Source organism: Hypanus sabinus, chromosome 3, assembly GCF_030144855.1.
Source record: "Hypanus sabinus isolate sHypSab1 chromosome 3, sHypSab1.hap1, whole genome shotgun sequence".
NCBI lineage: Eukaryota > Metazoa > Chordata > Chondrichthyes > Myliobatiformes > Dasyatidae > Hypanus > Hypanus sabinus.
Genome location: NC_082708.1, coordinates 170,126,030 through 170,151,160, shown reverse-complemented (window position 1 = coordinate 170,151,160; position 25,131 = coordinate 170,126,030). Strand labels below are relative to the sequence as shown.

The 25,131-nt window shown below is 42.3% G+C and overlaps 1 protein-coding gene and 1 long non-coding RNA gene across 9 annotated transcripts in view; one reads left to right on the top strand and one right to left on the bottom strand.

The window, feature by feature from the left end:
• LOC132391901 (leucine zipper putative tumor suppressor 3) overlaps positions 1–21,081 on the bottom strand; it is a 234,527-nt gene extending 213,446 nt beyond the window's left edge. For 2 of the 5 annotated variants that reach the window (XM_059965652.1, XM_059965653.1), the window contains exons 1-2: positions 5,450–5,598; positions 1,518–1,642 (exon numbers count right to left, since the gene is read on the bottom strand). The gene's annotated coding sequence lies outside the window, so the exon portion shown is untranslated. Of the gene's footprint in view, positions 1–1,517; positions 1,643–5,449; positions 5,599–19,572; positions 19,848–19,901 lie in introns of those variants that run through there. The other 3 variants (XM_059965659.1, XM_059965660.1, XM_059965654.1) reach the window with 3 other exon arrangements.
• LOC132391906 (uncharacterized) overlaps positions 1–25,131 on the top strand; it is a 199,582-nt gene that overhangs the window by 89,726 nt on the left and 84,725 nt on the right. For 3 of the 4 annotated variants that reach the window (XR_009511383.1, XR_009511382.1, XR_009511381.1), the window contains exons 6-7: positions 18,429–19,372; positions 24,361–24,446. This is a non-coding gene — a long non-coding RNA (uncharacterized LOC132391906). Of the gene's footprint in view, positions 1–18,428; positions 19,578–24,360; positions 24,447–25,131 lie in introns of those variants that run through there. The other variant, XR_009511384.1, reaches the window with a different exon arrangement.

Genomic DNA, 25,131 nt, shown 5'->3' with positions numbered 1-25,131 from the left:
CGTGGATTCGGGTGTGTTACATGGCAACCACTTGTGTTAATGAGTATTCCGTGACCGTCACCTTGTGATATCCCTACGTAGGGATCACCTGTGGAAAGATGTTATCCCTGTGTGGATCCAGTGTGTTACGTGACGATCACTTGTCCTCTGGAATTTTCCATGATCGTCACCTTGTGTCATCTTAATGTGGATTGATGAACCCTTCCTCACAGACACCTGCACCTGTTCCTGTGGACTCCGGAACCTTCTGGATTGTCATCCCAGGACTCTGTTTGAATAAGACTTGGGAGGAACTGTTTCTAGACATCCACAGTTTGTGAGCTAAGATGCATTGCACTGTTAATTTTTGGTTAGGGGAGCAATTGTTTTAATTGTCTATATTTTGGGTAGGTATTGAAAATATATTTGTTTAACATTAAAATCTGCATCTGTGGTCTATGGCTGCTGGCACGTAACAATCATTATAATCTCTCCGAACTATCCTTATTCATCTCTTCTGGCTTTGTGTCCCATAGCACAATCAAACACAATGTCCTTGCACAACCACTGGTCTTTCTTCCACTTTTTCAATTCACAAAGATCTTTCTGCCTATTGTGTCCGTGCTGCCTCAGACTCTCTTTCATTCACTCTGTGGTAGCAACACTACCCTGCTCTGAATTGCTAACACCATCACACGTTTGAAACCTCCTTAAGGCAATCCTTCACTTCCCCGCTTTCCACCACCTCCCATAATTCCCACAGCTGTTTATCTTGGTCTCAAACATTGATGACGTTAGATGTTTTGCACAATTGAAAATAATGGAAGGTCTATATTACTTGCCATAATTGACAATGTTTTTTCCAATTCAGATAAACAATCAGTTCTATGTCATTGGGCAAACTATTCTGTCACCCACACAAACATTCCTAAATCAATTTTAAATACGTTTCATTCATACAAAAAAGTTGTGCATAGGCATTAACTTAATAACATTTTATAATTACATATTTAACTATTAGCCTTCTTTTGCAATTTCTGGTCATTTGTATTCAAGACACCGCTTGGTCCAACAAGTGTAAATAAAGGACGGATTGTACAGACACAAAAACATGGAAAATGCTAGAAGTGCATGCAAAACAACATGATGGTTAATATTCCATATGCAACCTCAGAAGCACTATGATAGTGTTAGTGATATGTTTTCCATACACTTGATAAGAACATTTTTTCCATATCTGTTTTCACCTATCTCTCACCAGCCTCAGGTTCTAAACACCCTCCACCTGACTCCATCTGTCCATCATCTCCTCATTTCACTTGGATCCACCCATCGCCTACCAGCTCGATTTATCCCTCTCTTTCACCAACTCCTTCTCTTTATAATGGATAGAAACTGAACTAGTCTAGCCATATAAACACCATGGCTACCACAGCACATCAAAGGCTAGGATTCCTGCAGCATGTAACTCACCTCCTGAGCCCCAAAGCCTATCCGCATCGAGAAGGCTCAGGTCAGGAGTGTAATGGAATACTTACCACTCGCCTGGGTGAGTGCAGCTCCATCAACACTCGAGAAGCTTGACACCATCCAGTACAAGGCAGCCCACTTGATTGGTACCCCCTCCACGAGTTGCAGCAGTGTGTACTGTCTACAAGATGCACTGCAACAACACAGCAAAGTTCCTAAGGTAGTATCTTCCAGACCCATGACCAGTACCATCTAGAAGGACGAGAACAGCAGATATCTAGGAACAGCACCACTTGGAAATCCCCCTCCAAGTCACTCACTATCCTGACTTATCGCCGTTCCTTCATTGTCACTGGGTAAAAATCATGGAATTCCATCCCTAACAATACTGTGGGTGTACCTACACAACAGGGTCTGCAACAGTTCAAGAAGGTAGCACATCACCACCTTCTCAAGGGTAAGTAGGGATGGGCAATAAACACTGGCTTAGCTGGCAATGCCTACATCCGGTAAAATAATTGTTAAAGAATTGGCTGTTTCCACTCCATGCACTCTGTCCCGCTGCAGAATCTTGGCCCAAAATGCCATCATCCCTTAGCCTGTATAGGCGCTGCCTGATCTGCTGAGCTCCTCCAACAGTTTGCTTTTTGAACGAGAATATTAAAGAAAGTTACTCTTTACATGGTGTACATTTCCAGACTGCTCTTACCTCCTCTGAATCCAACTGAGTACACACTGGCCCCATGTTCAAATCATTTTCTTTTTGGCTCTCACAGTCAACTCGCATCCCCCTACAAACACCATGGAATAAATGCCCTTTGGGAGGTCAGTTTCTGGTAGGATATCCAAAGTAAATGGCAGGGACTGAAAGGCAGAGAGGGACCTTGGGGTACAAGTCTATACCTCCCTGCAAGTGGCAACAAATGCAGACAGGGTAGCGAGAAAAAGTATTGATATGCTTGCCTTCAAGGAACAAGGCCTTGAGTAAAAAGAGTTGGGATATCATATTGCTGTTGTACAAGATAATGGTTAGACCAGATTATTTTGTACAGTTCTAGTGGCTACACTACAGAAAGGGCATACCAGGAAGAGAAACAGTGTGTAGAAGACATTGACCAGGATGTTGCCTGAGATGGACGTTTAGAAGGAGGGCAAATCATAAACACAAGAGGTTATGCAGATGATGGAAACCCAGAACAACACACACAGCACGAGAGGAACTCAGCACATAGAATCTATAAAGAAGGAATTCCTCGCCATTGATTCTGCCTGGCCTGCTGAGTTCCTCCAGCATTTTGTGGGTGCTAATTATAAGGAGAGGGTGGATAAGTTAGGTTTCTTCTCACTGGAACTTAAGAGGCCTAAGATGATGAGGATTGATAGAATCTTTATTCCTGGGCAGGGGAGAGGACAATGATGTACAGGAAATATGAAGAGCAGGCTTTTTCATATAGTGGGAGTGAATGTCTGGAATGGGCTGCAAGAGGAGATAGCAGAGGCTGATACAGGTTCTTGAGTATTAAAAAGGTAGAAGGATTGGGCCTAATGTGGGTGAATGGGATTCATAAAACATAGAAAATAGGTGCAGGAGTAGGCCATTTGGCCCTTCAAACGAAGGACAGACATCACAGTCAGCATGGACAAGGCAGTCCATTTATTTGTCAGACCTTTCTCCAATTCTGAAATTGTCATTCATTCATTATCGGTAACTAATGAAAAGCTCTAACTGAATGCAGTAGAGCAACTATGCACCCTTCTGCCTTAACCTCATGTGAACAGGCATATTACCTTCCAGCAACATCCATTCTGCAGACAAAGCAAAAGTCACTGCAATATTTCTTGAATAAAGCCCTATTTATGCTTCAGCTCAGATGTACATAGAACAGTACTATAGGATTTTGTGAATAAAACATGTGAGAGTTATTTTGTGCTTAACAAAAGCCACAGCCCTTTACTTCCATTATGAATAAACCAAATGCAGCCACCCTACACTGATGTCATTATGTCAGACACCGTCTCTTAAAGTGGGCACAACAAGTCCACGACATCATTTGTATATTATGAACAACATGTGTCATCTGTCACACATTACATTATCCAACAGTACAGAACAGGAACAGGCCCTTCAGCCCACAATGTTGTGCTGAACCAAATAAATTAATAATAATTGAATGGCCAACTAAACTAATCCCCTATGCCTACACAAAGTCCGCGTCCTTCCTTTTCCCTCAAATCCAAGTGCCAATCGAAATGTCTCTTAAAAGTACCTTACGTTTTGGTCGCTACCAGCACCCCAGGCAGGATATTCTAGACACCCACCACTCTCTATGTAGAAAAAACTTGCCCCCCGCATCTTCTTTGAAATTCCCTCCTCTCACAACTGGTGCCCTCTGCTATTAGACATCTCAACCCTGGGAAAAAGATACTGTCTACTCTACATATGACTCTCATAATCTTATACAACTCTATCAAATCTCCCTTCAGACTCCACCACTCCAGAGAAAACAACCTAGGTTCGTCCAACCTCTCCTTATTGCATGCTTTCTAATCCAGCAACATCCTGATAAACCTCTTCTGCACCCCCTCTAAAGCCTCGACATCCTTCCTATATTGGAAAACCGAGAAAAGTATGCAATGCTCCAGGTGCAACCCAACTAGAGTTTTATAAAGCTGCAACATAACTTCCAAACTTTTGAACTCAGTGCCTCGACTAATAAAGACAAACATACCAAATACCTTCTTAACCATCCTATTGACTTGTGTAGTCACTTTCAGGAGCAATGAACTTAGATCCATCTGCTCATTAACACTGTCTCTTTACATTTGACCTACCAAGATGCAGCACTTCACGTTTGGCACATTAAACTGCATCTTACCATTTATCTGCCTATATCTGTAACTGATCTATATCCCACTGTATTCTTTGCTATTCTTCCATGCTATCCATGGCACCATCAATCTTCGTATCATTTGCAGACTTATTAACTCACCTATCTACATTTTCATCCAGGCCATTTATATACATCACCATCAACAGAGGTCCCAGTACAGAATGTAGAACATTTATTGACCAGAAATTTGCACTGAGGATAACATAATACTCAAAATTCCACAGATGGTTTTCTCTCTTAGCCAATTTATTTGTGGCCCAACTTGTCCAAGTCAACCAAGACTGCCTGTCTATGCTTATCTCATTTGCCTTGGTTTGACCAATATCCTTCAGAACCTTTCCTATTCACCTATGTACCTTTCCAAACATCCTAACTATTGTAACTGTACCTGCCTCTACCATCTCCTCTGACAGCTTGCTCCATACAGACCCAAACTTGAGAAAAGTTACGGCTCATATCCCTCTTAACTCTTTTCTCTCTCACTTTTAACCTCTACCCGCTATTTAAAACTCCCCTACCCTGGAAGCAAGACTCTGTCTACCTTGTCTATGCCCCTCATTTTATATTCTTCTAAATCTGTGTTTCCCAAACTTTTTTAGGTTACTGCCCGCTTGGCTCCCAGACCGCATCCCCAGCACCCCTCTCCCTTTCTGGCCATTACATAAAAACTATAAAGAATTTTGATTTACGGTCCACAGTGCAAGTAAATAGGAACTGAAAGTTCAAGGCAGTGACAAATATATTTAAAGCTACAAATAAAATTATCTTTATTTAATTACAAGGAACAGAATTTTCATCAACAATTTTAGAGCATACATTAGTAGCCCAACTATTCACAATTTCATTGCTTTTTCCCCTTTCAATGAGAGGGATGGCCTTCAAGCAGGGATATCAGCTTCTCAATACTAGGCTGAATGCCACTCTGATTCTCTTGTTCAGTAATTTGCAGTCTGTTTCATTACATTGAAAGATGTCGGGCAACTGCACTGAAACCACGCTCCAATAAAGATGATGTTGGAAAGACAATAGGGAACATCTTGACCTTTCCATACTGCGCCTGATAGCATTCATAGATTTCTTTCAAATGGAAATCTTTATATGAGCTTTACCTCAATCATTTTGTAGCAAGATCAGTTCTTCCTCCATCCTTTCTTTTAATTCCTCATTACAAGAGTTCGGGAACGGATTATTACCAATCTGGGATTTGGATCGAGAGAAGATCCTGAAATCTCTATGACATGTCTTTCTGGATCTCACCCTGGTGATAAGAAAGAGGATATGTCTGAGAGTTGTCATCTGGCCTCAGCAAGGTAGAAGTAGAGGGTCAGCCTGGCAGACTAATATAGCACCCCCTTTATTTGCAGGTTTGATAGTGAGGTTGTGATTAGTGCAGAGAGAGTGGAGAGCAGTGAATTCAGTGGGAGTGAGGTTTGAATTGGAGAAAGGAGTGTTAAAGTCAAGATGGTTGACGTCTTATCAGCAGTCAGCAATAAAAAGATCCTGAGCAGACAGAAGACCAGAGTGGGGTGTCCAGGAAAAGCAGAAGGGTTGAAAACGGGAGAAAGGGTCATTGGTGAGGGCTGTCGAGTCCTTGTCAAAGAAGTAGGCACAGACTCAGAGGCAATGGAAGAAGAGCTGGGTGTCATGGCGGGCACAGAACTCACTGAGGTGCAGGTGCAGGATAAAATGCTCTGCCTCAGAGAGGGGAAAATCGGAGGGAAGACCCAGCATGGATGAGAGCTGGAATCAGAGGGGGACAGAGTCTGAGGAGAGAGGAGAGTTGTGTGTTTCGGAAAGGTGGGGTGGGTGTGAGATGGAGGCTCCAAGAACTGATGGCGTGGCCTGGAATGCCAAAGATTCTTGAGTTGATTACTGAATAAAACATTCAAAGAATTTTATCACTGTTTCAAATATCACACAAAATAGTCTCAGGCAGTTGCCCTTTGAGAGCCATATAACTTCTGTGTGCAACAGCAAGCATTCAGGCTGTTTATCATTCTCAATACATAACTCTCAAAATAGTCAAGAATTGAGAGCATGGGAATTGATTTTATTTACCACTGTGATAAAAGTATTTAATGACTTGTGTAGCCAATCGCTTAGGTTTTTTTGCAACAAGATGTTGTCCTTGAACTACACAGTGAATGGCAGTGAATGGTAAATATGTTAGGGACAACTTTTTTTCGAGAAAGTAATAACTCCACGGTGGCATCCTGTCATTGACAGTGCCTCATCTGTTGCACAAGCAAGAATGTTTGTGAATGAATGTCCTTTTCTTTGGAAAAAAAAATCACTCAACAACCTGAAATATTGACTTTCCTTTCATATGTGTTTCTAGTCCCCTTGCAAATAAGAACTTTTGAACCATGTTTTCATCTTTCATGAAATGAGCATAACCAAGAAGCACAGATTCATTGTCTAGCAAAGCTGATTTATCCAATAGCAGAGCAAATTCTTCAACATTCTCAGACATTTTGTCCATTTGTCTTTGAACAGATTGTCACTGAGAGGAATCACTTTGTCTGGTGACTATGCAAAGCTGTACTCAGAAGGTCCCTTACTGCTGGCAGAAACAGTTCTTCTCTAATTGTATGGGGCTTTCCAGATTTAGCAATGGGCAATGAAATGTATGAAGCACCCACACTATCACTGTTCTGTTGTGAAATGCTAGCAAACATGTTTTGAAGAGCTTTCTATTTCTGAAAGTTTTCACAAAGTGACTGAAATAACCGAAGTTCTTGTTTGCTTCATCAGACTGTATTCTATTCAAATGTTCAAGGAACTTGAGTGTTTTCATTGCCTTATTTGAAAGAATATTTTTCACACAGCAGACACATTGGCTGGTGTTGATTGCTTGATGCTGGTATAAATCCATATTTCAGATACTCTATACTGTCTAGGCTTCTTTTTCACTTGATCTGCTTCTGCCATTTTCATTATGAACTAACAACCAAGGTCTATTGCCTATTGTTTAAGTCCAACCTCAAGTGCTATGATCAATAAAGGGGAAAGTTATGGCGTCATCAGGCTCGAGCAAAACCTGACTCACTGCTTGAAGGTGCTTCAAGTGGGGCAGAGATATTTTGGTTGGGCTGTGGGCTGAAGAAATGTGGTCAAAACTATTCTGAACTTACCCCATTGAATGTCATACCCTAATTCACAGGAATTGTGTCACTATGTGCTTGGAGTATAGGAATCGTACTAGCCAAGTATACAGTCATAAGTGACAATAATGTGCAGGCCAGACCTGGAAATAACGCAACCGCTTCACTCCCGATTTCTTATGATATGCCAAATACAGAAGAGTCACAATGTTTTTCCAACAATTATAATGTGCTTCAAGAAAAGGCTAAGCCAATGGTAGATAAGCTAGAGATGAGGCACTTACGTGACCATTGTAATCAATTAAGAGGCACTGAGGATCAGATGCTTATAATAAGTTATTTATTTCTTAACAAGCCTATAATCCCACAGCTGCCCCCTTTGCTACCAAATACTCCCCCACTTAGAAACTCCCACCAGGGGTTCAATATCGCCCACTTTGGAAACCACTGCATAAAAGGTCACATCTCAGCCTTGTTCACTCTAAGGAATACAGATCCAACTTATCTAGTCTCTTATTAGAACTCAAGCCCTCTTGTCCAGGGAACATCCTGTGAATGTTTTCTGCACCCCTCTCTAGCCCAGTCACATCTATCCTATGGCCAAAACTGCACACAATATTCCATGCATGTCCTGATCAATGATTTTTACAACTCTAACATGATCCCTAACTCTACTCAATGTCTTCACCACTTTGTTTATCTGTGTCATTACTGTCAGGGAGCTATGTATTTCTATCCTAAGGTCTAGCTGAATAAAACAATAAGACTATAAGATATAGGAGCAGAAGTAGGCAATTTGGCTCATCGAGTCTGCTCTGCCATTCAATCATGGGCTGATCCAGTCATCCCCACTCCCCTGCCTTCACCTATACCGATTGATGCCCTGACTAATCAAGAACCTATCTATCTCTGCCTTAAATACACCCAGTGACTTGGCCTCCACAGCTGCTTGTGGCAACAAATTCCACAGATTTACCACCTTCTGACTAGAGTAATTTCTCTGCATCTCAGTTTAAAAGGACATCCTTCAATCCTGAAGTCGTGCCCTTTTGTCCTAGAGTCCCCTACCATGAGAAATAACTTTGCTGTATCTAATCTCTTCAGGCCTCTTACCATTTGGAATGTTTCTATGAGATCCCCCTTCATTCTCATGAACTCCAGGGAATGCAGCTTAAGAGCTGCCAGACATTCCTCATATGGTAACCCTTTCATTCCTGGAATCATTCTTGTGAATCTTCTCTGAAACCTGTCCAATGTCAGTATATCCTTTCTAAAATAAGGAGCCCAAAACTGCACACAATAATCCAAGAGTGGTCTCACGAGTGCCTTATAGAGCCTCAACATCACATCCCTGCTCTTATATTCTATACCTCTAGAAGTTAATACCAACATTGCATTTGCCTTCTTCAAAACCGACTCAACCTGGAGATTAACCTTTAGAACATCTTGCAGAAGGACTCCCAAGTCCTTTTGCATCTCTGCAGTTTGAATTCTGTGCCCATCTAAATAATAGTCTGCCCATTTATTTCTTCCACCAAAGTGCATGATCATACACTTTCCAACATTGTATTTCATTTGCCACTTCTTTTCCCATTCCCCTAAACTATCTAAGTCTCTCTGCAGGCTCTCTGTTTCCTCAACTCTCTCCGCTCCTCTACCTATCTTAGTATCATCATCAAATTTAGCCACAAATCCATTAATACCATAGTCCAAATCATTGACATATATCATAAAAAGCAGCGGTCCCAACACCAACCTCTGGGGAACACTTGTAACCAGCAGCCAGCCAGAATAGGATCTCTTTATTCTCTCTCTCTGTTTTCTGCCACCCAAATAATTCTCCACCCATGCTAGTAACTTCCCTGCAATTCCATGGGCTCTTAGCTTGCTAAGCAGCCTCATGCGCGGCACCTTGTTAAAGGCCTTCTGAAAATCCAAGTATACCATGTCTACTGCATCTCCTTTGTCTACCCTGCTTTTAATTTCCTCAAAGAATTGCAGTAGGTTTGTCAGGCAGGATTTTCCTTTCAGGAAACCATGCTGGATTTGGCCTATCTTGTCATGTACCTCCAGGTGCTCCTTAATCTCATCCCTAATAATTGATTTCAGCAAATTCCCAACCACTGATATCAGGCTAACTGGTCTATATTTTCCTTTCTGCTGCCTCCTACTCTTCTTAAATAGTGGAGTAACATTTGCAATTTTCCAGTCATCCGGTACAATGCCAGAATCTATCAATTCCTGAAAGATCAATGTTAATGCCTCCGCAATCTCTCCAGCTACTTCCTTCAGAACCCAAGGGTGCATTCCATCCGGTCCAGGAGACTTATCAACCTTCAGATCATTAAGCTTCCTGAGCACCTTCTCAGTCATAATTTTCATCGCACGAACTTCACTTCCCTGACACTCTTGAATGTCCGGTATACTGCAGACGTCTTCTACTGTGAAGACTGATGCTAAATATGCATTCAATTCCTCTGCCATCTCTGCATTTCTTATTACAGTATCTCCAGCGTCATTTTGTATTGGTCCTATATCTACCCTTGATTCTCTTTTACCCTTTATATACTTAAAAAAAGCTTTTAGTATCTTCTTTGATATTAGTCTCCAGCTTCCTTTCATAATTCATCTTTTCCTTCCTAATGACATTCTTAGTTTCTTTCTGCAAGTTTTTAAAAGCTTCCCAGTCCTCTATCTTCCCACTAGCTCTGGCTTTCTTGTATGCCCTCTCTTCTGCTTTTACTTTGGTTCTGAATTCATTTGTCCTTCTTCCTTTTGAAAATTTCTTCTTATTTGGAATATATCTGTCTTACACTTCCATCATTTTTCACAGAAACTCCAGCCATTGCTGCTGTGCTGCCCTTCCTGCAAATGTCCCTTTCCAGTTAACTTCGGCCAGTTCCTCTCTCATGTCATTGTAATTTCCTTTATTCCACTGAAGTACCGACGCATTGGATTTTATTTTTCCCCTTTCAAATTTCAATGTGAACTCGATGATATTGTGATCACTGTTCCCTAAGGGTTCCTTAACCTTAATCTCTCTTATCACCTCCAGATCATTGTACAACACCCAATCCAGCACAGCCGATCCCTTAGTGGGCTCAACAACAAGCTGTTCTATCCCTTAGACATTCTACAAATACTCTCTCTTGAGGTCCAGTACTGACCTGGTTTTCTCAATCCACTTTCATGTTAAAATCCCCAGTGATTATCATGACATTGCCTTTCTGATATGCATTTTCTATCTTCAGCTCCCAATGGCAGCCATCCTTTAGCCAAGTTTCAGAGATGGCCACAAAGTCATATTTGCCAATCTGTATCTGTATTTCAAGATTGTCCATTTTATTCCTTATGCTGCGTGCATTCAAATTTTAGACTCTCTGCCCAGTATTTGTTGCTTTCTGTTTTAACTGCACCACATCTCTATTGCCCTGTAACTCATGCCACTGCCTGTTCATTCTATAATCTCTGTTGCACGCTATCTTTGATTTATTTCTGTTTTCCCCTTCCTCAACCCTATCACTCTGGTTCCCACCACCCTGCCAAATTAGTTTAAACCCTCCTTAACAGCGCTATTAAAAGTGCCCGCTAGGATATTGGACACCTTTGGGTTCAGGTGTAACCCGTCCTTTTTGTACAGGTTGTACTTCCCCCAGAAGAGGCCCCAATAATCCAGGAAACTGAAGCCCTGCACCAGTCTCTCAGCCACACATTAATACGCCTCTTGCTATTCTTACACTTGCTAGCACGTGGCACAGGCAGCAATCCTGAGATTACTACCCTAGGGACATGTATGTCCAGGACTAGTTTAATTCCCTAAAGTAAATTACTCTTTATTCAAGGTTACAATTGACAACGCTGTACTGGACTAGATCTCAAACAGTGATGAAACAGAATACAAGGAGGAGACAGGCGTGATCTCAATGGCTCTTACCAACATTCACAGATGCACATAAAAAGCATCCTATCCGGATGCATCACAGCCTGGTGCAGCGAAGACTTGCTAATGAAGTCCAGTAAATCACAGAAACCAGTCATACCTTCTGCCTCAGGCCTACACCTCCTGCTGCCTTGGAAAAGCTACCAACATGATCAAAGATTCACCCCAGACATTTTTCTTCTCCCCTCTCCTGACAGGCAGAAGATTCAAAAGCTTGAGAGCACGATGCACAATATTCAAAGACAGTTTCTCTCCTGTTATTATCAGACTCTTGTATGGACCTCTCATATGCTAAAAAAGAAATCTTGATCTTGAACGTTGACAGCGCTTCTCCCTATAGATGCTGCCTAACCTGCTGCATTCCACCTGCATTTTGTGTGTGTTTCTTGATCTCCCTTCTGCCTGGTTGTGATCCTTGCACTTTATCTGTCTGCCTGCACTGCACTCTCTCTGTGTAAGTGTAACCCTCAGGAGACCAGATGTCTGAGAATCTGTGAGTGTCCACCAGGGAAGTAAGAGGTCCTAGGCTGCAAGTCCACAAGTTGGAGGCCCTCAGGCAGCCTGTGCTGGAGTTGTCGGTGTGTGAGTGAGTGGGTTGGTGGACAGGAGGAAGGAAAAGGGCTTGCTTTGCTGTTCTTTTATTTTGTTGCTGTTATTGTTGTAGCTTGCGTTCTTCTGCTGAACATGGGGGGCATGCTACATAGATGCTGGACACTTGCAGGCTGCCCCCAGCACAGTCTTAGGGTGTGCTGGTTGCTAATACAAGTGGCGCGTTGCACTGTATATTTCGGTGTACATGAAACTGAATACCAGTGCTGGTGACCGCACTGGTAGAAGTGACTTAGCACACAGTTCTTGTGGAGTCCTGTGAGAACACCCTTTGCTATGTTGTGCAGAAGTACAATGGGACAAACTCAGAAGAGATCAATCAGCTCAAAATGGGCACCACTGAGGCTCTGTGGATCATCAGGAGCAGCAAAGACATACACTGCCATAATCTGTAGCACCATGGCCAGGTACTTACAAGGACAGACTCACAAACACCAGAGCCCTGGAGGACACCAACACAAACAGCATCTTATTGTGATAAAGCAATACCAACTCCAACGGGTAGGTCATGTCATCCAGATGCCAAAAAGATCCTTTACTTCCAGCAGAAGGTCAGTCAGCAGGCCCCTGATGGGCAAAGAAAATGCTTCAAAGACAACATCAAGTTCAGCCTGAAGAAATTCAATGTTGCATCTGAAAACTGGCAAGACATTGCACTCAATAGACACACCTGAAAGAAATCTGTTCAAGAGGAGTATGTGCTATTTGAGAGTGACCTCTGCTGTGCCACAGAAAACAAGCAGCATTGAAAGGAGAGTCTGAACAAACCAAAAGATCTAAGCACAAACCACAGCCAGCACCTGCTCTTGCCCACAGTGCACCAGAGTATGTGGATCCCAGAATGATCTCTACAGCCTCCTGAGGACATAATAATAAGACGAACTCTTAAGAGGACATCATACTCAACTCAAGTGATCACACTACTTACTTCAGTCTATCAACACTATCACACCAGGAATCAACCCTGGGTCAATGAAGAGTATAAAAGAGCATGGCAAGAGCAGCAGCAGGCATCCTGAATATGAGGAGGTGCTGGCCTAGTAAAGATGCACTACAATGCTAAACAACTAGATCACGTTGTTTGATATACACTGGTGTGGATAACTTCAGTCACTGCTACTTGACACAACTTAACCAACAGGCTGACTTTCATGGACTGTTTCTTTTTACTTGAGCTATCTGTCTTCTTTTGTACATTGGTTGGTTGTGCTTCATTTTTCATTAATTCTACTGTATTTATTTAATTTTTTGTAAATGTCTGCAAGAAACTGAATCGCAAGGTAGTAGAGAGTAGCATATCTTTTACTTTGACATTGATATATTGCTACTGATAATAGAACCAATGGATCAGATCAAATCTGCAGTCCTTTCACATCCAGTTGAGAATTGTGGTGGATAACTAAAGAGCTTTTTTTATTTTACTGAGATGCTGCAGATAGACCCTTCTGGCCCTTCAAAGCCACATTGCCCTGCAGTCCCCCGATTTTAACCCGAGCCTAATCAGGGGACAATTTGCAATGATCAGTTAAACTACCAAGCAGTACATCTTTGGACTGCAGGCAGAAACTGGAACACCTGGAGAAACCCACGCAGTCGGGGTAAACATACAAACTCCTTACAGGCGGCGACAGGAATTGAACCAGGTTGCCTGTACTGTAAAGCATTGTGAAGCCTCCAAGAAACTGTCCATTCTCAACCACAGGGCCCAGAATGCAAGTATTAAGGAACAACTTGAAGGATTTTAACCATGTTCAGCCAAACAGATTACCAATTTCTACTTTAACCCAAGTTCCTCCCCACCATTGAACCCAATCTTTGTCCATTGTGATTCACTCCATACGATATCAAGAAATAGATGAAACCACTGGATAACAAAGACTATGGAACCAGACAACATCCTGGCTGTGCTGGGGAAAGCCCACACTCCAGAGAAACTCTTGCCTCTGGCTAATCTGTTCCCATTCATTTACGACACTGCCATCTACCTAACAATGTGGAAAATTGTCCAGGTATGTCCTGTTCACCAAAAGAAGAGCTAATTCAAGCTTCCAGTATCCCTGATATTGGTCTACTCTCAGTTGTTAGCAAGTGAGAGAAGCTTTTGTCAACAGTACTATCAAGTGGCACTTCATCATCACTCACCGACATCAGAAAATGAAAGTCAGAAAAGGACAGCAGATGTTGGAAATCTGAAATAAACACTAAAGTGCTGGAAAGACTCTACAAGAAAATCCCTCAAACTTCAGTATAAATTGCTAATTCTTTTCACAGATGCTGCCTGACCCACTGAGCATTTCCAAAAGGTTCAGTTTTTATCACAGTTGCCCAGTTTGGGCCTTGCTAAGACCACTCAGACCTTTTCACAGCCCTGGTCCAAACACTGAGTCACAGAGCAATAGAGTACTTCAGCATGGATCCAGGAACTTTGGCCAACCACGTTGCCCACCTCGCTAGCCATAGTTGCCTGCATTTAGCCCTGATCCCTCCAGGCCTTGTCCCTCTATGTACATATCCAAGTGGTTCTCAAATGATAATATTTTACCAGCCTCAACCACTTCTTCTGGCTGCTCCTCCTATATTATCATCATCTTCTGTGTGGAAGAGTTCTCCCTCGGGTTTCTTTTAAACCTTTTCCCTAGTTTTGAATTCCCCTACCTTCAGGAATTACCTATACCTCTCATAACTTTAAACATTTCTATAAGGTTGACTCTAATTTTTTCTGAGTCCTTCCAGTTTCTTGTTTGCTGCTCAAAAGTTAAAAGGACCAAATGCAGGCAAATGAAGCTCAGGTCAACAACTTGATCAGCACGGATGAGTTGGGCCAAAGGGCCTGTTGCCTTGACCTACGAGTTTATATGTATTATGCAGCTTTGAGTGATCCCAGGGGCCATAAGATAGACTCATAGGTCAAGACATCAAGATATCACCAAATTGAATACTTACTACTTCAGTATTTACCAGAGGAGCTAACAAGGTTAATATATTATTAAAAGATATAAAGACTTGCATTATTTATTATGAATGTCCTTCTTGAACTGGGTGCGGATATGCAAAACAATAATTATAAAATAATCAATAATAATTAATCCTGCTGAAAGTAAGCAATACTGGTGGAATATGGAGCTTGCAACCACATGGCCTAGTTGAAGCAATGAACATTAGGGAGGAAGCAATAGAAGGCTGTCTTGTTACATTGTAGGAACAGGTTTATGTGAAGCATGGACGCCAGTTTAGATGTCAAGACCCATTTCTCAGCTGTAATTTTATATAAAAGTTAAAAAAATACATTTGCAGTGGCTGAAAGGCCATAGTTGGGAGCTTAACATCAAAGGATATACTTTGTATCGTAAGGACAGGCAGGAAGGCATAGGCAGTGGTGTGGCTCTGTTGGTAAAAAATGGAATTACATCTTTAGAAAGGAGTGGCATAGGGCCAGAGAATGTTGAACCATTGTGTGTGGAGTTTGTGGAGGTAAGAAATTGCAAAGGTAAAAAAAAACATTAAGGGAATCACACGCAGGCCTCCAAACAGCAGCCAAGATATGGGGTTGAGGTTGCAGACGGAGTTGGAAAAGAACATGTAAAAAGGGTAATGTTGTAATTGTAATGGAGAACTTCAATATGCCAGGGGATTGGGAAAATGAGCTTGGTGTCGGATCTCAAGAGAAGGAATTTGTTGAGTCCCTACAAGATGGCTCTTTAGAGCAGCTTGTGCTTGAGCCTACTCAAGGAAAAGCTATCTTAGGTTGGGTGTTGTGTAAGAATCCAGATCTTATTAGGGAGCTTAACATAAAAGTACCCTTAGGAGGAAGTAATCGTTATGATTGAATTCTTACTGCAATTTGAATGGGAGAAGCACAACTCACGTGTATCTATATCACAATGGAATCAAGGAAATTACAGAAGCATGAGGAGGAGATTGCCCAGGTGGATTGGAGAAGGATACTGCTGGAAATGACGGCAGAGCAGAGATGGCTGAAGTTTCTGGGAATAGTTCATAAGGCACATGAAAGATATGTCCCACAGAGGAAGAAGTTCACAAATGGCAGGTGTAGACAACTGTGGCTGACAAAGGAAGTTAAGGACTGCATAAAAGCCATGGAAATAGCATACAAGATAGCAAAAGTGAGTGGGAAGTTGGATGATTGCGAAGCTTTTAAAATCCTACAAAAGGCAACTAAAAAAGCTGTAAGAAGGGAAAAGATTAAATGTGAGGGCAAGCTAGCCAATAATATAAAGAAAAGTACCAAAAGTTTTTTTTTTCAGTTATATAAAGTGTGAAAGGGAGGTGAGAGTTCATATTGGATCACTGAAAAATGATGCTGGTGAGGTAGTAATGGGGGACAAAGAAATAGCAGATGAACTTAATGGGTACTTTGCATCTGTCTTCACTGTGGAAGACACTAGCAGTGTGCCAGTGGTCTGTGAGTGTCAGGGAGCAAGAGTGAGTGCCATTGCTATTACAAAGGAAAAAGTGCTAGGCAAACTTAAAGGTCTTAAGGTGGATAAGTCACCTGGGCCAGATGAACAACATCCCAAAGTCCTGAGAGAGGTTGTTGAAGAGATAACGGATGCATTGGTCATGACCTTTTAAGAATCACTTGATTCTGGCAAGGTCCCGGACGACTAGAAGACTGCAAATGTCACTCCACTCTTTAAGAAGGGAGAAAGGCAAAAAAGAGGAAATTATAGACCAGCTAGCCTAACCACAGTGGTTGAGAAAGTGTTGGAGTCTATTTTTAACAATGAGGTTTTGAGGTACTTGGAGACTAATGATAAAGTAAGTCAAAGTTAGCATGGTTTCTGTAAAGGGAAATCTTGCCTAGCAAATCTGTTAAAGTCTTCAAGGAAGTAACAAGCAGGGTGGACAAAGGAGAGGCAGTGGATGTCACTTACTTGGATTTACAGAAGGCATGTGATAAGGTACCACACATAAGGCTGCTGAACAAGATAAAATGGTATGGTGTTACAGAAAAGATACTGGCATGGCTAGAAGATTGGTTGACAGGCAGAAGGCTGTGAGTGGGAATAAAAGGGACCTTTTCTGGTTGACTGCCAGTGACTAGTGGTGTTCCTCAGGGGTCAGTATTGGGACCACTACTTTTCACTTTGTTTGTCAGTGACCTAGATAATGGAATTGATGGCTTTGTGGCAAAGTTTACAGATGATACGAAGATGGGTGGAGGGGTAGGTAGTGCCGAGGAAGCAATGCGATTGCAGCAGGACTTAAACAAATTGGACAAATGGGCAAAAAGTGGCAGATGGAATACAGGGTTGGGAAATGTGTGTTAATGCATTTTGGTAAGAGAAACAATAGTGCAGACTATTATCTAAATGGGGAGAAGGTTCAAACATCAGAGGTGCAGAGGGACTTAGGAGTCCTAGTGCAAGATTTCCAGAAGGTTCATTTACAGGTTGAGCCTAAAAAGAAGGCAAATGCAATGTTGGTATTTATATCAAGAGGAATAGAATATAAAAGCAAGAAGATAATGCTGAGCCTCTAGAAGACACTAGTCAGACTGCACTTGGAGTATTGTCAACAGTTTTGGGCCCCATATCTCAGAAAGGATGTGTTGTCATTGGAGAGAGTCCAGAGGAGGTTCACAAGGATGATTCCCGGAATGAAGGAGTCAACATATGAGGAGGATTTGGCAGCTTTGGGCTTGTACTCACTGGAATTTAGAAGAATGTTGGAGGGAGGAAATCTCACAGAATCCTACCTAATATTGAAAGGACTAGATAGGGTAGATGTGGAGAGGATGTTTCTGATGGTGGGGGTATCCAGAACTACAGGGCCCAGCCTTAAAACTGAGGGTGAACCTTTAGAACAGAGATGAGGATTTTTTTTTAGCTAGAGAGTAGTAAATCTGTGGAATGCTCTGCCACAGAGAGCAATGGAGGCCAATTCCATGTATATATTTAAGACAGAAGTTGATTGCTACCTGTTCGGTCAGGGCATCAAAGGATATGGCAAGAAGGCAGGCGTATGGGGCTGAGTGGGATCCAGGATCAAACATGATGGAATGGCACAGCAGATTCGATGGGCTGAATAGTCTAATTCTGCTTCTATGTCTTACGGTCTTTATGGTCTTTAGACCAGAAGTGGAGAAGTAAGTTATGGAAAAGAAAATTCTTTGCTGATTTTCTTCAGCTGCCCTTGATATTTCAAGAATTAAAGATTTCAGGTAAACCAGGAACTCCAAAACTTTTAATGCCATGGACCAATACCATGAAGCAAGGGGTCTGTGGGCCCCAGGTTGGGAACACCTGGGGGTAAACAGAAGCTGGAGTGGAAAACTTGAGATTGTTCTCTTTGGAGCAAAGAAGATTGATTCAAGGTTCAAACTTCAAAGTGAATTTATTACCAAAGTAAGGTATTATCAAAATACCATACTGTGTGTCACCATATACTACCCTGAGATTCATTTTCTTGCAGGTATTCAAGAGTTGGAGGGATGATACAAGGTCAACTCGAAGCAAGCTATCCCCATTGGTAGGTGGTTTGAGGATCAACAAACACAAAATGAAATTTTTGGGCAAAAGATACAAGGATCCTGAAAGGTTTGAATTAAAAAGCAATAGGACATGGATGCAAGTCTACACGGGCCAAAGTGATCTGCAGCTCACTGACAGCAGATGGAGGTGGAATTAACATCTCCAAAAGATAATGGGCGGTTACACAGAAATAATGAAACTAAGAACAAGCAATGGGCCTGGTGCTGTCATAATTTTACCATATTATATTCTAAAATGTACTCCTAACGGCAGACTATATGAAGTGTCGTCAAACCTCACAATATTTTGATATCCTTCGGCAGGACGCTGTTTCCTTCAAGCATTCTCACAGAAACCGTCGATCTAGAGAAGATCATCAGTCAAGTCAACATGACATTGAGAGCTAAAAAACAAAGGCAACTGACATGGATTCGTTTTAAAATACATTTTAATCTTCAGTTAACCTACATCGCTCAGAATGGAATGGGATGGGTAGGTGAAAATATAATTTGCCCAGTGACTACAAACTTTAATTAACATCAGCACTTATTTCGGAAAATTATTGTACGGGGCTTGATCTTCGCTCTTGGTACAGGCGTGACTTGCATCGCTTTAACCACCAGGCTCCTCCCAAAAATAATTCAACCGCGGAAACCAGCGAAATAAAGGCAATGCTTCCTGATGCCAATCCCGACCATAAAGTTCCACCGATGTGTACACCAATATCCTTCGCCCATCACCCTAATCCCCAACGCGAGCCGGAGGTTTCCTTTCAACCAGAATCACGAAGCCGTCACCTGGCGTGACCTCCCGCTTAAAATCGGGAGAGCGCGCAAGCAGAGCAGCACATAACCAGGGCAGCTACTGCGCCGATTTAAAATAAAGGTCAGTTACATTCACATCGTGGTTTGATTTAAAATATAATAAACATACAAATGGTGCAGTGCAGTGTCGCTCTGCCTTCCCGGAGAGGGGACAAGTTGAGAGTCCCTTTAAATCAGATCACGTACACAATCCGCTTACATCACCGAGGCCGGAGAGCCGAACGTACATTTCGCCCAGATGAGAACCACATTCAGTATTACCTGCTTCGTTCGGCGTTGATTTTGCAGCTAATTTCAAACAGGGTTTAAAATAAGCCAACTAAACAGGTATAAACGAAAGTCCGCAATTCACATTCCGTGCAACAGATCCGGTATTCTTAGAAGCAAAGCCTCTGTTTCACGCCCTTAAAATATTCCCCACCTGTCACGGCTTTGCAATCATGTCTAAGTCAGCTTAACTGCTAAACTTGGGACCAACTTAAATCTTCCGTCCGTAGCAAAAGTAGTCGGGTGCGCGTTCTTAAAAACGCCCTTTTGTTAGTCACGGGGCAGGAGGGGGGGGGGGGTGTAGAGGAGGAGGAGGTACTCACCGTTGAGGTACATCCTGCGGTGAGAGCAAAGTTGTTCGCTTGCGATCAGGTCAAGAGTCTCTCAAAGAAAACCCCTCCCGAGGAGGAGGGAGCTTCTTGCGGGTTCCTCCGGCTGTGCTGTTGGTGGCGAATTGTCAAGTGTGGACATTCGCGTGGTAGCAGCCTAGGTCCTGCCTCCAGCCTTGCGCCAGCCTATCAGCTCCGGCAAGCCGTCATCCCTCGATGGCAAAGCAGCCCCGCACCTTCACTCAGCGTCCGTGACCAGTGCTGCTCCCTTCCCCGAGTGCAATGCTGATTTTACAGTCCGGACTTGCCTCTCGCACGTCCCCGAGCCAAGGCAATGTGGCAGCGATCTACTTTGACCCTAGGTTGGTCGATGAAGAGAGGAGAAATAATTGTAACATTTCTGTAAAATCCAACCTCTTCTCTCGTTTGGCAGCTCCTGTCATTAATCCAAGTACAGTTTGCTCGCGCTAACTTGCGCTGTCCTTCTAAGGCATTGCAGTTGGAACTGTTACGCTTATCGTTGTCTCGCAGGCTGCCATGATAAATGTAGGTGAAAAGGAAGGGTGTGATATGTGACAAGGTGGCTACGGCCAGCAAGCTGACGGCCCACGTCTAATGCAGCGCGGTGGGTTGAAAAGGGAATCTTATTTTAGAGTGGGCCAATCCAGCAGAGAACACACCAGTCACTGAGAGACCCGGGTTTGCGAAGAAGGTGATCTCACAAAGCATAGCGAGGTTCCGAAAGGCAGAGAACGGGCAGCAGGTCAAAGATTTGGCCAACAGAGTTATTCTGGGTGGAACGAAGGGGGAGGGGACCAAACCTTTCCAAATCTTTCCATCGACCTTCCTTATCCCTCCCAAGTCCCTCCGCCCTAATTTTAGCCAGTTGATTTTAATTTCTCTGCTATTATGGTGGAGCACGCTAGCGGTGATCAATTCCTGCCACTCTCTGTAAGGAGTTTGTACATTCTCCCTGTGTGTTTCCTCCGGGTACTCGGGTTTCCTCCCACATCCCAAAGACGTACGGGTTACGAGGTTAATAGGTCACATGGATATGAATGTGTGGCACCAACTCGGGCCTGTTACTCTGTTGTATCCCTCGGGAAGTAAAGACTACAGCATGGAAACAGGCCTACCTTGTGCAAAGTGAAAAACAGGTATATTATCCAAGTACACATATGTCACCATATACAACCGGAGATACATTTTCTTGTGGGTATTCACAGTAAATGTAAAAAAAAACGCGATAGAATGGATGAACGACTGCACACAGCAAGACTGACCAACAAACAATGTGTAAAAGACAACAAGCTGTGTGAATACAAAAAGAAACACAAATAATAATTATTATAAATAAATATTGAGGACATGAGATGAAGAGCCCTTGAAAATGAATCCATGTGTTCTGGGAACAGTTTGGTGATGGGGTTGAGTGAGGTTGTCCCCTCTGGCTCAAGAGCCTGATGGTTGGGAGTAATAATTGTTCCTGAACCTGGTGGTGTGGATCCTGAGCTCCTGTACTTTCTTCCTGATGGCAGCAGCGAGAAGAGAGTATGTCCTGGGCGGTGGAGATCCCTGAAGATGGATGCTGCTTTCCAGCAACAGTGCTCCATGTAGATGTGCTCAATGAGGGGAGGGCTTTATCTGTAACAGACTGGACTGTATCCATTACTTTTGTAGGCTTTTCTGCTCACGGGCATTGGTGTTTACATAGCAGGCTGTGATGTAACCAGTCAGTTCTGCACACATCTATAGAAGTTTGTCAAAGTTTTAGATGACATGTTGAATCTTCGCAAACTTCAAAGAGAGGTGCTGGCATGATTCATTCATCATGGCACGTACATGCTAGCTTGGTTTTCTGCTTAGCTGCCCCCAGACCATAGCCCTCCATACCTCTCTCATCCATGTACTTATCCAAACTTCTCCTAAATGTTACAATTGGACAAACATCTATCTCTTCCACAGGCAGCTCAGTTCACACTCGAACCACCCTCTGAGTGAAGAAGATCCCCCTCAAATTCATCTTTCACCCTAATCCTATAACCTCTTGTTCTTGTCCCACCCAACCTGAGGTTAAAAAAAAGCCTGCACCCTATCTATACTCCTCATAATGTTGTATACCTCTATAAGATCTCCCCTAAAGCATGTTATACAACTTCAACATAATATTCCAACTCCTGTACTCAATGCCCTGATTCATGAAAACCAATGTGCCAAAAACTGTCTACCTGTGATGTTACATTCAAGGAATTATGGGTCTGTGTTTCCAGGTTCCTTTGCTCTTCTGCACACTTCAGAGCACTAACATTCACTGTAATAGTCTGACACTGATTTGTCCTCCCATAATGCAACACTTCACATCTTCTGCATGAAGTTCCATCTGCCAATTTTCAGCCCATTTTCCCAGCTGTTCCAGATCCTGTTACAAGCTTTGATAGCTTTCCTCACTGCTCACCACACTCCATTCTTGGTGTCATCCACAGATTTGCTGTTACACATTATCATCTAAATTATTAATATAGATGTGAAGTAACAACAGACCCATCACCGATCCCTGCAGCACACCACCAGTCAGCATATAAGAGTGCATTATTACTTCAAGGCAGGTAATTAATGTCCCAAGTCAGCAAATACTTAATCTGTTGGGAAGCAAGCAGCGGAATGACATATACTCAGTGGCTACTTCATTAGGCAAACCTGCACACTTCCTCCAAGCAGCCAGTCAGCTGGCAGCAACTCAAAACATAAAAGCATGCAGACATGGTCAAGAGGTCCTGTTGTTGTTCAGACCAAACAAGAGAATGTGGAAGAAAATTTCATCTAAGTGACTTTGACCGTGGAATCTCTCTTGGTATCAGACAGGGCGGTTTGAGTATCTCAGAAACTGCCGACCTCCTGGGATTTTCATGTACAACTCTCTCTAGAGTTTACAGAGAATGGTGCGAAAAACTAAAAATATCCAGTGAGCGGCAGTTCTGTGGGCAAAAGCACTTTGTTAATGAGAGAGTTCAGAGGAGGATGGCCAGTCTGGTTGAAGCAGAAATGAAGGGGAGATTAACTCAAATAACCACGCTTTACAACAGCAGCGAGCAGAAGAACACCTCTGAATGCACAACATGTTGAATATTGAAGTGGGCATAAGACACAGCAAAAGACCACTAACATACATGCAGTGGCCACTTTAATAGGTACAGGAGGTACCAAATAAAGTAGCCACTGAGTTTGAATCAGCCAAATGTAGAGATTCACAACTCATGGCAGGTCACTTACTGCACTGAATTTGATGGTTAATTATGCTATACTAATGGTGTGCAAGGTTAAAGTGACATTATTCTTGTAGCAAGATCCATCCCAGCTGTTTAGGACTAACATCAGCATTAAATGTAATGATAAATAATAAGCCTGAACTAGTCAACAATCTAACAGTGAGAGTAAGAGGGCACCTTTCAAACCATAACTGGTTTAGAGTTTGAACAGGGAAGAATGAAAAAGTGAAGAAATAAATCTTCAGTAAAGGATAATGATGAAGATGTGAAATATAGATCAGCCTCAGTAATCTGGTTTGAACTGTTAGCAGGAAAATCTGCAGGCTTCAGTATTGGAGTAAGTATTTTACAAAACATTTTTTATAAATCCCATAAGCTCTATACACATGTGCAACAGTGGTCAACAGAACCAAGAGAGAGTATAAAGCCAAAAGAACAGTCTGACATCAGTACAAACAACAAGTTGGAAGATAATGAAAAGCAAAAAGGGATACAAAAGAAGTATTAAGAGTTTCCAAACAGGAAAACAGAAAACCATGCCAGGGATAACAGAGCTGAGTGACTGAGAACTGGGGCAAATCTGAACTGTTCTGGGTTCATGTGCTTTGCTGAGGCTAAATCATGCCTGGCTAACTAGTTCAATATTTTTGAAGAAGTCACTGGTATGGTGACTAGGTAGCTTCTATGAAGTTACATATCAAATTTAAGACTTCTAGAACCTGTTTAATGAAGATCAGATTATGAATGAAGTGAGCACAAAATCAAAAGCAGCCTAATGAGATAGGTTTATTTATATATTGACCAGAGTTAACTTACTGAACATTGGGACATTTTACCTTTTTTGGGGATTCAGTAATTATGTATTACGCCTAATATCAGATTAAAAACCCTGTTACTGCAACTTTACCTGTTAATTATTCAGCCAATGTGCTATGGTCAGCTTATGCTATATTCTTTCAAGGCCCACGAAGAAATACGTAATAGGAAACTGCTCTATGCACTGTTACTTCAAGGCTGGAACAAAGTCAAAAGCTGGGATTCACTTTGCAACATGGTTTGGATAAAGGATTAGCGAGCTAAATTTGCAGAGGTTACTGAGTCGGAAGGGAAGGTGCCAAAGAGGATGATAAAGAAAATTGTGATGAAATGTTGCAGAACTGAAACATTGACTGTTTCTCTCTCCACAGCTGCTGTCCAGCCTGCTGAGTTTTTCAAGAATTTTCTGCTTTTAAAATTGCTAATTTCCAGATTTCCAGAATCTGCAACTTTTATTGTGAGTTTCATTCAGAGGTAACTTAGTTAACATGCAAATGAAGTTCAGTGTGAGAGTGAACTCATGCTCTTTAGATCCAAGAAAGACAAATCAGAGGAGCTACGGAGAAACAAATTATTATAAGATGATCTGCAAGTTGAAAGCCAATCAAAAACACAAATGAAATGTTGATCTTTATCTCCAAGGAACTGACGTTCAACAGGAGGATTGTATGCTTCAGTTTTGTTGGGCTTTAATTGGATTGCATCAGAATATTGTGTTCTGGAAGCACGCCTTACACGGGATATTGTGGTTACAATGAATATCGGTGTGGGGTGGCACAATAGCATGGTCATTAATGTAATGTTACTACAGAGCCTGTGACACAGGTTCAATTCTGCCATTGTCTGTAAGAAGTGTACGTTCTCCTAGTGATCAAGTGGGTTTACTCCAGGTGCTCCAGTTTCCTCCCACATTCTAAAGACGTACAAGTTAGTCCATTAATTGCTCACATGGGTGTAAGTGGGCATTGCAGGTTTGTTGGGCCGAAAGGGCCTGTTAGCATGCTATACCTCTTTAAAAAATAAATAAAAATAAACGCACCGTAAAATAGCTAGGCCTAGTAGTTAGCAGCAGCAATTTATAAAGATTAAGACATTAGCATTCCTCTGGGTACAATTTAAACAATGTTTAAATTGTACCCTCA